Genomic DNA, 16,843 nt, shown 5'->3' on the forward strand with positions numbered 1-16,843 from the left:
CTGTGTGCACAAGGCAGATTTATCTGTCAATACTAATTCAGAATCACTTTTCCCTTAAGCTTTAAATACAAACTCTTACCTCACTGTAATGTTGAAGTTACAATTTTAAGAGCTGGAAAATACAAGTTAAGATTTTCCTAGTAGCCTTAATTTGCCCACATTAGCGTATTCAGTTTTGTACTTGCAACTCCCAGTGAAGTCAGTGGGAGTGAGTGCATAGTGTAGGGCCAAAGCAAGCTCATGTTATTTCTTGCACAGTATTAATACTTTGCAGTAACCCAACGTACAGTTATACGTGCAATGTGGATGAGTCAAGGCTACTGTGAGAATCTTAAGTTTTGCAATTCCTTGTGTTTAAAACTCTGATCTTAATTTCACAAAGATAAGATTTAATATTTCCCTGAATAAGAAGTCTAATGTTTTCTCTCTCTACTGTTTTCATCCTGTAATTCACATGTGCAAGGCCAAAAGCTTGCCAAACAAAGGAGCTCTGCAGTGAAACAGCAATGCAAAACCAGATCCGATATCAATGCTGTGTGTGTACATTATTCCATAGCCCCATAATTAGTATAACTAATCACTTTACAGCACTATGGAATTTCTTTTACAAATTGACTTGGAAACTAGTCCACAATAACTAGCCACATGTAAAGATTTCCATATAAGGTTCACCTGCTACTAAAACGTGTATGTTAAAAAAAGACATACTCCTGCTGTGCAAAGATGCCTCTCTTCCTACCCCCCTCCTTCTTAAAGAAATGAGGCACTGGACTCTGCCAAAACTCCCCTCTGCCTAGAAGGTCTTCATCTTTGCTTGGAGAGCAAGCACAGAAAATTTCAGCAAGAAAATAACTTTTTGAAACGTTATAAGCATGTGATAAATGTAGACCGGAAATGGGAACGTCACTGTAACTTTAACTGCAGCTTTCTCTGCAAGTGATAGCTACAATTTTTAAGTATTTGCTGAACCATCCTTCTCTTTTGTTCAGAAACTCTCAAATTGTATGCTGTATGTGTTTTGCCCTATATTAGATTTTATATCAGTGATTTAACAAGTATTCAACCATAAAAATACATTATTTTCAACAAAATAGGTTTCTGGTTTTAGCTTGAGAAGTCTGAAGTTTTTGGGTTGTTTTTTTTTCTTTTCAGTTCAAGCACTTGCACAAGAATAAATTCCTTTTTGATTACAGGCCAAGCAAGGAAGATCAAGAGCCTGTGAGGCCAGCTGTATCAACAAGCTCTGAATCTCTAACAAGGGGAGCAGAGCATTCTAACAAGGGAATGCATTGCTCTTCTACCATGCTTGCTTTTTGTATCCAGTGCATATAGTCTGACTCTCAGACTTACAATAAATACACTAAATTTGGGATTTTAATTGGAATAGCTGTAAATGAAAACTAAGTTCATTAGATCTGGGGTGAGAGAAGTGTTGAACCTGTGTTTGTTTTGTCTCATCTTTACATCTGAGCGATTTTTATATGAGTTTACAGTTAAGTCAGATGTTCTCCCTCTGGCTGGAAATTTGCCCCAGTTAGAGTATTCGTAAGCATTAAAATAAAAGGGGAAAGAATTAAAAGTCTACCTAGAAATCAATGTTTGTCTGCCCTCAGTTGAGGAAATTATGTGCAAGACAATTGTGTTTAAACTCTTCATAGTTCTATCCGTATGCTAAGTGATGAACTTTACTATTTTTTTTGTTTGCCATATAGTATACATACCGTTTTTGTGACAGTAGTGTTTACTGCAAAATATTTTAAGATCAATGTGAATATAAATTGACACTGACATAGCTAAATCATTAGAAATTTTAACTGCCTATAGCATTGTGCACTATTGTGTCCTCAAGTATCATTCAGTGTATTTGGTTAACTGGGCTCAAAATCTACTTATTACTGAAAGAATCTTCCTTTATTTGCTCTTTAAGTGTTCTGCATACACTGTTCATTAAAAATCAATAAAGATTGTCTTTTGAGGAGCTCTAAATAATTGTTTTTTCTTCTTGGGTCTATAGTTGTTCAACAGCATGCTGTAACTATACAGAAATATTTGGGGGAACGGCAAGCAATGACAGAATCTTATTGGGACAGAAGAGGTGAGGAGAGTATGCAGCGTTTCACGGGAGTTCCTGCTATCTGCTTGCAATATTACTGTTTTTGGAGAAATCTTTCTACCACTTATTTGGTAATCATACTCTCTATTACTGATGCATCAAATGGAAATCAAAGAACTTAGTAATAGCTTAGCCACAACGAGTGGTTTGCAACACCATTAGTTTCTCTCTTTCCTCAACTCCCTCCTCTGAGGTTTATCAGCATGAAGCAGCATTCAAATCCTCTGCACATACAAACTGCAGGCTTCTATCACCCTCAGTTGAGGAAAATTTTGATATACTCATAGACAGATGCTGACCTTGATAAGGAGATAGGAGTTTTGAAAACTTAAGTGGAAAACCCTGAGAACTCTTTTGCATGGAAGCTGACCAGCAGACAGAAGGATTTACAAAAATTCAAGAAAAGTGTATGAAAGGAGACTTCAGAGAATTAGCTGTGATGCAAGAATTTTTAGTTTCTTGACTTTTCTGCTGAAATGGGAAGTATAAAACTTTTTTCATGGGCAGGACAGTTGTGTATTTGTGAAAATTGACTCAGAGGAAGCTTCCTTCTGCATTTAGATACTATGGAATTCTATAAGGAAAGCAGTTAGGGACAAATTCTGGCACCTTCACTGTTATGTGATCTGACATTGGATGACACAATAAGGTGTTTAAATCCTGTTCTTTTACCAATTTTTGCTGTTTCATGGCCTGAGTCTGGAGCCCTAGGGTTAGCAGCAGGTATATTTTCTACTGACTAATTTGAAATAGAAAATAAACAAAATCATTTTCTACTTTGTAAAATTACAGAACAGATTTTGAGGAGAAAAGCCATTGTATGCTGGAAGAAAGACATTTAGTCTTTTGAGGAAAAAATGAAAGTTGAGGCATGTGCATGATTGTAAACATTTTTCTTCCCATTATTTTCTGCCTGGAAAATCGTCCAGAGGAAGGAACATTGAAAAGACTGTGATTGTTTAGTTTACTGACAAGATGAATAGGAGAGAACATGATGGTGGTTTACAAACTGCATGCTCCTTTTTACCCTTCTTAAAATACAAGAACAAAGAGGATGCCCAATGAAACTGAAAGGGGGCAAATTTAAAATAGACAAGGAAATACTGGGTTTATTTTTACACTTTTCATAATAAACTGTAGAACTCATTCAAAAGTGGATTTGACATATATATTCATAATAAACTGTAGAACTCATTCAAAAGTGGATTTGACATATATATGAATAATAAAAACATCTACATTTACATTAGGATTAAAGAAACAATTTGTATGGGATATATACCTTCATGCTTCAGGGCATAAGGCAGCTGATAACTGATGAGGGCGAGAAAGAGACTTCCCCCATGGGCATGTCCACATTAGGATACCTTGGATGTTTCTCTGAAGTATCTGGTATTGGTCACTAAAGGAGACTGAACTAGATGGAGCACTTGTTTAATTCACTACAGTTATTCCTATTTTTCTATGTTCCTATTTTCTGATCAACTTACCCAGTCCTGGCAGCATGCAAAATGATATAATATTGCCATCACATCCACTTCCAATGAAATCATGTTCCTGCAACATTCAATGTCTTTCTTCCTCCTTTCTACAGTCTAAACTTCCTATCACTTTACTTAGGGCTAGCTTTTTATTTACACTGAAATAAGTATGATCAATACATTTAAACTTCCCTCTGTATCACTGTAAAGGAAATTTGTGAGGAATGCAAAAAGGAACCTATTTTGTTTATGACATATTGACCAAAGAATTTGCATTGGCCTCTTATCTACCTACGTTTGTACAACATACAAAAATAAAGATGAAGCTTTATACTAAATAAGCTACATCATCTTTAAAAAGAAAAATGAGTAGAGAAAGGCACTGGTATTGTTCTTCTAACAAACAAGATTAGAAAGTAATGCCTCTGTTTAAATTAAAACAAATTATGCATGCTAGAATAAATAAATGATTTCCTCCCCTTTGGAGAACTTAGTTAAATGCTAGAGCCTTAACCAGAATAGAATTGTAATTTCACCAAAAGACTTGTTTAATGCCATAAAGATGTAGCGACTTGATGGTTCAGTGGTTTGTACACTTATTGTAAACTGGGGAAAGGACAGGAAATGAAACAAGATTAGGGTGTAACTGCATATTAATGGCTCCGCTGGTCTTACTTTTCAGCAGCTTCAGTTCTGTTGTTTGACTTTCAGGACAGGAGGAAATTGTTTAAAGGAATCTCTGGGATGCATACAGTGCAAGAAATAAATTATTGTCTTGCACCGACAAAAGACTTGACCTTTGGGGCAGTGCTGTGTAACACTGGAAAAGAAAATATGTTTGTTGCCAGAGACTGCCTTCTACTTATATATGATATCTCCAAGTTTTGTCTTATTTGTTGCTATCCTATCTCAAGTACTAAATGAACTAACAAGAAAATGTCCTGAGACTGCAGGAGGTAGGCTCAGCCTATAATAGATGAGAGCACTTTAATCACTTGTTTCAACAATGAAAATAGTACCCTAATAAAGGGACATTCAGCTTGATTTTTTAAAAATGGACTAATCCCCAAAATGTCCAGTTGGAAATAGAGCAGCCTTTAAGTAGCATCTCCTCCAATTTATAAAAGGTTTAATAAAGGATTTATTTCTACCACTGTTGATCAGAATCTTCTGATCTTTTCAGATAGAAGGGGGAAGCAACACCATCAGACTTGCTTGTGTCTACCTCTTCTGCACCTCCTCCATGCGTGTTACTGCCTGCCATTCTCTTTCACAGTGGCACTGAGCAAAGGCTTCCCAGACTCTAAACTCCTCCTTAGGATTTACAGAGATGTCCTGAACAGTGAAGAACTCTCTCCCATTCTGCTGACTCAGAGGTTGGATGCAATCCAGACCAGTAAGGGGTTGTGTCACCACTTAAGCACCCTGGGTTGCAGGGTCACAATGCTTTGCTGCTGTAGCTCCCAATCTGGGATGCTCCCAACCAGCCTACACGCTGAGTGTGTGTGTTCTAGACACCCCTTGTTCAGTAGCTCGGACCCCAGCAGTCAGTCTACAGCCCCACTATGGCTTCCACCAGCCTTGGTTACAACTAGTAAGGTGACACCAACATATTCCCAGTCTTGAAGTGCCCCAAAACCGTGTGCTCTGCAACATCCAGCCCTCTCTTGGATAGTCCAGAGAAACAATAAAGTTTGTTGTGCGTTTAAAGAGAGAAAAACACATCATATCTTATTAATTCAACTGAGGTAAAAACACCCTTATTTCAGACACAGCACTGAGCTGGTTTATAGTAAAACTAAAACAAATGTGTTAACAATGGGACATAGGTTAAATGATGCTGAATAAAGGAGTAAAGTTAGAAAAGGTTACAAGCAAATAAACACATCTAAAATAGGCACATCTAAAAGTCTAACACTTAATCGGGCAAGGTGCAGGCTGTGTTCAAGATACTTTCTCTCACCAATCTTCCTTCTTCCCAGCCATGACTGACTTTCCCTCAGTCAGAATCTTCCACAGAAGTACAAAGGGCTGGTTTCCCTTGTCTTTCTAGGTGAAAGAGCTTTGTCTAAGCAGGTTTCTCACCTATGTTCAGTTCATCTTTCTCAGCTTGCAAGAGCTCTGTTCCCTTGTGTCTGTCTAGTGATGGATGCCAAAGACGGCTTCCAGAGTTCAATGACCTTGTTTCAGGAAGCATGTTATTTTCCCCTTTCTGTGGGCTTTCCATCTCCCTGCTGATTTCTATGTAGATGGAGCTTCTGTTGTTTCTGATCACACCTTATTTAATTTCACTGGAGACAGGTTGAGAGCTGCCTTCCCTCTTGTCTGGGGGAAAGCATGTTTCCTCCTTTGTTTGGTCACAGACTGGAAAGCCTAATATCGAGTACCCATAATTCCTTCCTAGTGTTAATACATACAATTCACAATGATATTAATCACCAGTGTCATAAGCTTTCATAAAAGACCTCACTCTATACATTTTTATAATACAGTAATATTGTATACAATCAATTGATTCAATTGCTTATCAGGTGAGATTCTGCCCTCCCGTCTTTATAGACCATTAAACCTTTGCAATGTATTATTTGAAAAGTAAAACCCAGACCAAGCTTCTGTCTCCTGCTGGGTGTAGATTGCAAGCTGTCTCCTCCCTAACTTGTTAGCTTAGATTACCTAATATGAAAAAATGGACCTTTATCGTCCTTACCTAAAGACTGGGCTGGTCAGAAAATCAAATATACATTCCTTTGTCTAGGGCAGCTTGTGCATTGTTTGCCAAACAAATTTTAAGAATATAATTCTAGCACCTATTCATAAGTTTCTGTACACTTCATGCATACATCATGCAAGAATACTAATGATCAGTGAGTTATTAGTTTTCCAATGATATCTTATGTGACACCTTTTAGATATAGATTATAACCATAATTAATAGGGTACACTGAATTGGTCACTACTTAATATTAGTGAGCCGCTTGCCCTCTGGCACTGAGATGCCCTTTGGGTCACATCTCCCCCCTTAGAAAAGCTGCAGGAGGGTTAGCCACTGGCTGACCCGGAGGCACCAGGTCAGAGCCCTCTTGGACAGGGCATTTACCACCGTATTTTCTTTCCCCTTTATATAGAAGAAACCTGTTTTGTCACCTTTGTCTGTTTACAGGCTCCTAGACATAATATCAGAGAGTACCCCTAATTTTGCCTACTCAATTGTTACACACATTTCACAGTGACATTGACAAGTATATTATTAGATTTCAAATGATATATTACGTCAACTTTTAAATAAATATTATGACACCAGTGTGTGAGGTGTAATGAGTATGTCAGACCTGATAAGAGTTGCTGATAGAGTAGCGAACCACAAATGGGGTGCTTTGTCATACTTTTGCTCCAGCTCCCATTGCTCTCTTGTCCATGAAAGGATCTAGTAAAGGAAGACCCAAACACTCCTACGCCCCAGGTTACAGTCACCTTGTGATCCTGTTTAGGGTCTAGAGAGGGAAGATTAGAGCTCCTTGACCCTCCCATTATCCCCTGCCCCAACAAAGAGTCTGGAGAATGGGGTATTATTCTGGTCATCCCATCAGCTTCTGATGTTCTCAGGCTCCACTCAGGAGTCCTGGGAAGCTACTATCCTGCCCCAAGCTGAGAAACAACGGCAGATCTGCAGTTGTGTTCCTGAAAGACACCCTCTTCCAGGCCATGGCCAAAATCACATGCAGGAGTGTCTCTCAGAACAAAGTGTGAGAGTGATGTCATCATGAAAGTGCCTAAAACAGAAAGTGCAAATAACAAACCAGTGAAAGTGACTATACAAAAAGTGCTTTCGAAAGAACAAAGTAAACAAACTGAAAAAAGTCTTTTGTGGGCTAACTTCTCTGTTATACTACTTGTAAGTGTTACTTGGTATGGCAGAAATAAAAAATTGGTAGTCAGGGTGCAAACTTTTTCACAGCTCTGAGCCACACAAGCTGGGTTGATTTAATTTTTAAATGTAGACCAGGCGTTGGCCCCTAAGTCCTACTGACATTCAATGACATTTAGCCTCCTAAGTGCTCACATCATTTTTAAAAAATGGGATTCAGGCTCTTAGGGTACCCAGAGGCTTTTGGAAAAAAAATCACACCCTTGAGGATGCTTAAGTCGACTTTGCTTAAGCAGGACCCCAGACACAGTGCTTCCCCCCAGAACAGCCAGCTCAGAAAACAAGCCAGAGATTAAAGACACTCAGCTTTGCTGACAAGCACGGTCGGTGTGTTAAAACGCTGCCTGCCCTTCCAACACTGCTTCTGCCCCTGGCCGGGGGCTGGCTCCGTCTTAGACCCGGGCACGCTCAGGCCCACCCCAGCGGCGCCGCGGGAACGGCGCTGCGATGTCTCGGCTCCCGAGTCCCGTCCCGCTCCGAGCCAAGCCCGCTCCCGCCTGGGGCGCGCGGCGCTGCTCCCCTGGGCCAGTGGCGGGCTGCCGAGCTTGGCCCCCGGCCCGGCCTGTGGGGAACCGCCGCCGCCCCCCCGGCTGCAGCCGGTGCCTGGTGACCGTCCCAGCTGCAGGGCTGCGAGCAGAGGAAGCTCCAGCCTCCTGCGTTGTGCGCCGGCCCCGGCTCCCTCCTCCCCCTCCGCTAGCCCAGACTCAGAGCGAGCCTGACCGTCCTCGCCAGCGGCGGCGCCAAGGCTGCCCGTGAGTGATCCCGGGGCCGCCGGCCGGCCGGGCTCCCCGCTAGCCCGGGCACACGGGTAGGGGAAGGGATCGGGGGGCGTCCCGCCGGGCAGGGGGAGCCGCGGGCTGACTCCGGCCCGAGGAAGGGAGCAGCTTCCCCGCCCCGGGAGCGGATCCGACTGCAGCCGGGGACCCCCCACCCCCTCGCGGGGTCGGGCTGCTGCCGGGGGCGCTGTCTGCCGGGCTCGTCTCTTGCCCAGCCTTGGTGCACGTCGGGAGACCTCGGGCGAGAGAGTGGCGGGGCGGGCAGCGAGCTGCTGTGCGCCGCCGCCGAGCTGAGCCCTGCCGGGCCCGGGCCAGCAGCCTTCCCGTCCTGCGCGGGCTTCCCACTGAGCCCAGCGCCCGTCGCCGGGGTGGGGGTGAGGCTCGGTCTGGAAGCGGGGCCCCCTCCTCACCGCTGCTGGCTCGGGGTAGTTGATGAGGCTCCTTGCTTTGGCTGAATGTATTTCATGGATTGAAGAGGGGCCATAGCGGCAAGCTGAACTTCACCCAGGCAAGCTCTGCCGGCGGGTGTTGAGAAGTGGGCTGCCCTGCAGCTTGAGTACCAGCAGGAACAGACCTGGCTACTCCCCTGCTTCATGTGGCTCTCGCTGTGGAAAACGGTTCAGTAAGCAGAGGTCTCTCCCACAAATCAACGAGCAGTTCAGATGTGTGAGAAATGCCAGGCAATTTCTTTCTAACTTGTTGTTGTTTCTGAAGGCAGAGCGTGCTGCCTGGCCCGTCTCTACACTTGCCAAAGGATAGCCGGCTTTCTTAAACCTGAAATGGGGGGGGGGGGGGAATTTAGCTGTGCCCCAAGGTTTAAAATACGTTCATCGCTTTCTTCTCTGCCATATTACCATCTCTGGCATCAATGTTTTCAACTTCTTTCTAAGAGCTACTCCAGAGTGCCGGGCTTGTGGGGAACAAACAAGTCCTGCTGTTTAGGTGAGGCCAGCCTCTTAAAAATTAAAAATTCTAGGGCCAAATTCTCTGCTGGGATAACCCTACTGAAGCCCGTGGAGTTACACCAGCAGGGAATTTGCCTGCCCCTGTTCAAGGAGGCTGTGGAGAATGTTATGAAAGCAAAGTAATGTGGGAGCCTAGACTTCCCACTAACATACTTGGAGAATGATAGATCACATTCCTTGGTTTCTTTCTTGTTTGTTCAGTATTTACTAAATGTTTAACTTTTTTCAGCTTGCTTTGAAAGAAACAAGGTTTAGGGCGGTAGTGTTTGTGCTACTGGCAGTAGTTAAAGTTGTCAGCATTTTCCATTATTATCCAAAATTTCATGGTGGCTAAAATGTAGCCAGTAGTTCTAGCATGAAGGTTTATTTAGATTAGATTTAAATATCTAATTTTAAAAAGATTTTATTACAGAAAGAGAGAGGGGGAAAAAAAGGCCTGATTGCATTCAGTGCCAAGCATCTTAAACTTCTGTGGAAGTCAGTGGGGGGGGAGGGGGGATTAGGTGCTGAGCACTTTGCAGAGAGTTCGTTTTACTGGTTTAAGGTGAGACATAAGCTGAAAGAATATATCTGTGTCTATACAGAGCCAGATTTAGGTGCAGGCGACCCAGGCTCAGGGTGCTGTTTTTGTTGTTTAGTGACAAAAGGGAAAATAGAATGTTTGAAGTAAAATGTTTCAGGTATTCCATATGTGGATTCATTTTTCACTAACCTCCTAGAATGTTCTGGACCTTTGTAGAATCTCATGAAACCTTCCAGATTTTCCGAAAACTACATTTTTCTCCAACCGCCTTGAATGTTGTCAGCCATGCCTTCGCGGGTATATAAGGGGAGGGGGATCCCCACTCAGTGAGATAAAAGAACGAACTGAAGTGAAAGGCCTACCTGTGATATTGTGAATCTTGTTTTATTGTGAAAGTGTACGTGTGGGAGAGGGAGGGAACTGAAATGGAGGGGGAAGGTCGTGTGCGTGTGTGTGTGTGTGTGTAGGTATTTTTGGGAAACAAAATTAGTTTCCTAAACTTGCTGGAAAAAATACTGGCTACAGTCTTTCAGAAATGAGTACCTAGAATTAAGTTCCTAAATCCATATTTAGACACTAAATAAGTGGCCTCATTGTCAAGGGTGGGGAGCACCCAGAAGTTCCCACTGACTGAAGTGGGAGCAGGGTTGGGCCCTTTGTTGGGAGACTGATGGTGGCTGGCCTTTTCCAACACACAGGCTATAGTAAGACCCTGAAAGTTGAAGGCTGCTCACTGGAGACCTGCTTTCTTGCTACAAACAGCAGCTCCATTCACTTTTTCTTCTAGCCTTATTAAGCCTGTTAAATATTGAACCTTGGAGCTCCACTTAGTTTCCTCTGATGTCAGACAAGAGCCTTCTTCCCCATCTGAAAGCTGAGCCTCTTCTAAAATTATTACAATTTAAGTGAGGGAAAAAGTAAGTTTTGATTGTCTCTTGGCTAGCATTGAAAATACCTGTACAGCGACCAAACATGGCCTTTATGTAACAATATACAAACAACTACTTCTTTGAATATTTGTATGAATACCCTGATGAAAATGAGTGCTTAGTATATACTGGATAAATAGCTGTGGTTGAGAGCATAAAAATAGTTTGGCTATCATAGTGCATGGCCAGAAGTTACACTCAAGCAATATTAGGATTATAAATCAAACCAGCAGGAAATTCCAAGTTAAAGCAGACATTCTGCCTTTACTTAACATACGCATTTGAACTCTCCCCCCCTCTCCTCCCCAGTAACTGGAATTAAGAACAGAATTTCTGTAACTCTGAATTTCTTGGCCTATTGCAATATTAATGGACCAAATTTTTAGGGTGGCATGCCTAAATCAAGGCTTCTAAATCAATATTTAGATAGTGAACTTGAATATTAGCCCAGTGGTAGACTTACTTAATTAAGCAAGTTAAAGAGCAAAACTCCCCAGAGAACATCCCTTTGCTTCATATATTTGAGAAATGAGATTTTATTCCTCTAAATAATTCTTTCCACTTCAATAGTATCTTCCATTCAGGGATTTCAAAGTGCTTCCAGGGATATAGCAGACACCCTATCAGGCACCCACAGTTTTTAAAAAAAATGAGAGTCCTGTAGTACTTTAAAGACTAACATATTTCATTTCTGCAGGCATAAGATTTCATGGTGGGTTACAGCCCACAAAAGCTTATGCCTGCAGAAATTAAATTTGTTAGTCTTTAAAGTGCTACAGGACTCTCGTTGTTTTTGCTGTATACAGACTAACTCGGCTACCCCTCTGGAACAGTTTTTAAAGTTTTCTTGATAGGTATAAATATCACTTTCTATAAGTCTCATGGCCTTTAAGCTAGTCAATGCAGCAAACATGTATCTTAAAAACTTACACATCTGCACCCCAATTAACGCAGCAAATTCTACTTCTGGCTGTGAATCCAAATTAGGCTTCAGTTGGCATTACTGACAGTGCCCTCATCAAAACTTTGGTCTGAGTGAAGACTATGAAGACGCCATTGTCAGTAAATGTAAAAATACTGTGCTATACATTTATCTAGTTAAACATATAATAATTTAATTTTTCAGATTTCCTGTCAGACTAGTACACCTTGTGATAACTGTTTTAAAGGTTTTAAGGAAGGAAAAAGTGGTGTTCCCATATAGTTTGAGAGAACATTGATCTGTTGAAAAGATTATTTATAGTCCTTATGCAGTGCTTTTCACATTGAAAGCGCTGTGCAAACATGAAATAGTGTATTAGCTAGTAAAAATATACTAGCACGTACATTTTCCTCTTGGCTGATAAAATGTGGCATAGTTTGAAATGCTGATTGAAAAACTAACTATTATATAGCATGAGAAGGTAGCATATTACATTATTCCAGGAACAGTATCAGGTTTGGAGCCTTATTATAAATAGTTTCCTTATCTTTGTTATTAATAACAGTTTGCTGTAGATTATTAAAGTAAAATATTTTTAAAATATCCTTTTTGTGATTTATTCTGTTTCTAACATTTTGCACCACACTCAGTTCCGACAGTACAAATACCAGTTGAGAGGCCAGCTGAGAGACCAGTGGTGAAGTGCATGCGAACCAGTAATTGATAATCGCTGGGTTTGGGAACAACTATAAAACTGGTGAAGTGTTTGAGTCCTTAAAATTCTTCTAGAGGAATGTTTAATTCTAAAGATAATGGAGTGGCTGATACGGGACTTGATTAATAAAGAATTAAAGATGGGCAGTAAAATTAATGCCGTTCAACATAGGTTTATGGAAAATAGATCCCATCAAACTAACTTTATATCTTTTTTCAGCAAGATTACAAGTTTGGCTGATTAGTTAATAGTTAATATATATAATATATTATAATAATATAATATAATATATCTAAAGTTAATATAATACATTTAGACTTCTATAAGGCTTTTGAATTGGTACTGCATGACATTTTGATTTAAAAAATTTAATATTAACACGACACACATTAAATGGATTAAAAGCTGGCTAATTGATAGATCTCAAAATGTAATTGTAAATGGGGAATCGTTATCCAACGAGTATATTTCTCGTGGGGTCCTACAGAGATCGGTTCTGGCCCTATGCTATTTGATATTTTTATTAATGACCTGGAAGAAAACATAGAATCATCATTGATAAAGTTTGCAGATGACAAAAAATTGGGGGTGTGATAAGTATTAAAGAGGACAAGTCATTCATACAGTGTGTCCTGGATTGCTTAGTCAGCTGTGTGTCAGCAAACAATATGTGTTTTAATATGGCTAAATGTAAACATCTAGGAACAAGGAATGTAGGCCTTACTTATAGGATGGGGGACTGTAACCTGGGAAGCAATCACTGAAAAAGATTTGGGCTCATGGTGGATAATTAGCTGAACATAATTAGCTCCCAGCGGAATGTGGCCAAAAGGGCAATCTCAAGTAGTGGTAGAGAGGTTAATTTATATATATCTGGCATTCGTGCAATTGCTGCTGGAATACTGTGTCCAGTTCTGGTGCCAACAATTCAAGAAGGATATAGATAAATTGGAGAGGGTTCAGAGAGAGGTTATGAGAATGCTTAAAAGATTAGAAATGATGCCTTATAGTGATAGACTCAAGGAGCAAAACCTATTTATCTTAACAAAGAGAAGGTTAATGGGTGACTTGATTAGTCTGTAAGTACCTATTTATGGGGAACAAATATTTAATAATGGGCTTTACAATCTAAAGGGAAAGATATAACATTAGATCATGTCTGGAAGTCGAAGCTAGACAAACTCAGACTGGAAATAGGATGTGTATTTTTAACAATAATTAACCATTGAAACAAGTTATCAAGAGTCATGGTCTCCGTCACTGAGAATTTTAAAATCAAGTTTTCTAAAAGATATGCTCTGGGAATTAATTTAGGGAAGTTTTGCATTCTACAAGATGGCAGGCCTGATGATCACAGTGGTCCCTTCTGGCCTTGAACTGTATGAAATGGACAGTCTGTTGAGGTTAAAAAACAAACCTACGTGACTAATATTTACTACTTGGTATTATAAGACTCTCCCCAACCCTCTCAAAGAAACAACTAATTTTGTGGGCTAAACGACCTGCTAGTGTCCTTTCTAACAACATGAACAGAGTCCTTTTATGGAGAAACTATATTTGTCGTGGTAACATGTTTTCTAAACTAAGTCTAAAATTACTTCATTAGGTTCAAAAGCGTTACATTAGCTTAATGGCCTAAATAGAACAATATTATAAATAAAAAGGGGTTTTCTCTACAGGAAGCGTGTTCAAGCCAATTGCAGTGAGGTTCTTTAAGTTTCTACAAAGTAAAGCATCCCCTTGTGTCAATGAACAGTTCATGTGAAACGCTCTCTGACTATCTATTGGCTCTCTGAAATCTGGCTACAAATGTAAGTTATGCAGTAACTATGGTAATGCTGAAGAGTAGTATGTTTGAAAAGATGCAAACGAGGACTGATTAACTAAACTCAATGAAAATTGTGGAATGGAAGCACTTTAAAGAATACTCGGAAATTCTTTTCCTCAGTGAGAAGAATAGCAACTTCATTCTCATTGTGTGTGCTTTTCCCCCCAGCTGTTTTTTTTTTTTTAATTGAAGTTTTTCATTTATATAAGAGAGAAACCCAGCAGAGAGGGTATTATATAAATGAGAGAAACATACATATATATGAGGAGGTGAATTAAATACAATTTTATATATTTTGTTTGAGTACATACTAAAAAGAAGTAAAACAATGAGTCTTAGAAGTCAGTGCTCTGTGGAACATAACAGAGGGAACAGAACAAAACACCAACATAATAGTCTCAATTAACATAATGACACCAGATTTGATTACACGTTTTTTTCCTTCTAGAAAGAGACGTAGTTTAATGTGGACAGTCATTCTCCAGGGGCTGGTCAAATAGGGCCTAATTATTCTCACGTTAAAGTAATGTTAAAGTAAATGGAAAATAGGTGTTGCCTTGAATCACAGAGCTCTGGTTTGAAGATTAATGTTTTGTCAGCAAGTAAGGCAATAGCATGGATACATCCCGCGTTATTTGCTTCTAAGTTATAAACCTCAAGTCCAGAGATGTACAGTTAGGCCAAGGGCTCCTAAAGAGGGATATCAGGAGACATAGCACTTACTTTTGCAGTAGGCAGCCCAACAGTTCTTCACCTTGGGGCATATGAAAAGAACAATATAATTTCATGCTCTCGCTGGGAAAAATATCTTCATTATTTCCTCTCCATAGAGCGTGTGCCTATGCTTTTTGGGAGGCCACTGGTCAAGAACTTAGAAGGATTCTAAGGAGCAGAGAGAAAGAGAGAAAAATATTTGGTCTTGTATTAAAAGTACAGCTGTTTACCATCAGCCAGTCATTTGTAATTCATTCTCCTAGTTAGTTTTAATGGGATACTTGTTATCATATGGTATTAGCCCTATGAATATTTTTCTCATCAGGAGTCAGTCGTAGGTATACCTGGCTCTGGGATTTTTTCCCCTTCTTGTTTTTGCTAGAACAGCCCCAATTTCATGACCTTCAGAATATGCTGCATGACCTACCTGTTTTCACACGCTTTTCTTTGGGAGGGAAAGATTAATTGTGGCAATGGACTGGGAAGAACTGAGTTGAGAAATTTTGTTTGATGTTAAGAAGGTAGCATAACAGGTCTGTGTTTTAGTTTCTTGTGTGATCTATGGGTGCGGGCCCTTTTTTAGTTGCTTTATATGAATTTTATAATGTGTGTAAAAACTGGACTATGGACAGTGAACAGATGTGAACTGGGGTCCTAAACAAGTAACATTTTAGTTTCTTCCAAATCAACAATGTGGATTTTCCCCTTTACTAAGCTGACCCTTCTGCAAATTGTGTTCCTGATATTAAATTCTGCAAATAATCTTCTGGGGTAAGGTCTGGCATATTATAAGCCAAGCAGCAGCACCAATTTATTAAATTGGTCATATGGCATTAAAAGGAGACCATATTTCATACATGTACTTTCCAAACCAATGTTTTTATTATTATTGATGAGATGCTTCAAAGTATCTTTGCTTTTCCAATAAGTCTGGTGGGTTTATTTTTCTTTTGAGGCAAATTTTGAAATTACTTCAATTCTGAGTGTTAGGGGAGGCCCAATCTGTTTGATGCAGAAATAGGAAAATATTTTTTTTTCAAAGCATCCCAAGCAGTGTTCTGTGAATTATTCCATAGCAAACATGGCAACTGTTTTGAACACAGTAAGCTTTGATGTAAACTGAAGGGCGGGCAGTGTTTCGTGCCTTTCTGTTGTAAACTAAAAGAAGAGATGTTTCTTCTGAGAATGAGAGGCCCACTTCAGCAGCAGCCAGAAAGAAAAGGATAGATATTATAGATGGGAATCTGGCAGGCCTAGACCACCAATTTCTATTTATTACCTTTGGAGATATTCTTGTATACTTTCCATTTCAAGTGAATTTCATGACTGTTTATAGCCTTAAAAGTTTTAGATTGATCTTTGAGAAGTGTACTAGAAGTAGAGTTTTCTTCAGGCCAATGCTGATTTATTAATTTCAGATTTATTTACTTATTTATTTAGACTTCTAAATCAGAGATGTCAGAAGCACTCATCCAGCACAGGATGCTCCTTCCAATATCTAAAATGTATAGTAATCATGCTGATCTGCTTACCTACTTACAGAGTCATAATCCTATCTTCCGCCTTATAACTTTTATACCATAATAATTACAAATCCTGTCCAATCCTCATCCTGTCCTTTTTCCAAGAAGAAAGGTAAGCTCTGGTATGTATCCAGAAGAGCTACCAAATTGCATTGCACTCACTGTGGTGCCAGGGGACCTTATAAAAACCTAAAATTCCTGGCACAGGTGGTCCTGAGAGAAAGTCAGGAGGTCCTCATGAAAATTGCCCTTCCAGCAACAATTTTCCAGTGCAGATGTGCAGTAGAGGAAAGTTCATAAAGCAGCCTTGCTGCTGTTCCTGAAACGTGCTAGTTAATACTGTCCTCCCACACAAATGTAAATTGCTGTGATCTAGCTCATTTGTACTAGGTGAGAAATTGAGCAGATTTTAACATTGCTGCCACCAGT

The 16,843-nt window shown here is 40.1% G+C and overlaps 1 protein-coding gene across 1 annotated transcript in view; it reads left to right on the top strand.

The window, feature by feature from the left end:
• The first annotated feature begins 7,814 nt into the window (after window positions 1-7,814).
• Window positions 7,815-16,843, top strand: part of STON1 (stonin 1) — a 45,340-nt gene continuing 36,311 nt past the window's right edge. The window contains exon 1 of the mRNA XM_067565114.1: window positions 7,815-8,327. The gene's annotated coding sequence lies outside the window, so the exon portion shown is untranslated. The remainder of the gene's footprint in view (window positions 8,328-16,843) is intronic.

The sequence above is a fragment of the Emydura macquarii genome, unplaced genomic scaffold (assembly GCF_026122565.2).
Source record: "Emydura macquarii macquarii isolate MOO-44397 ecotype Brisbane River unplaced genomic scaffold, CSIRO-AGI_Emac_v2 contig_2676, whole genome shotgun sequence".
NCBI classification, from domain to species: Eukaryota; Metazoa; Chordata; order Testudines; family Chelidae; genus Emydura; species Emydura macquarii.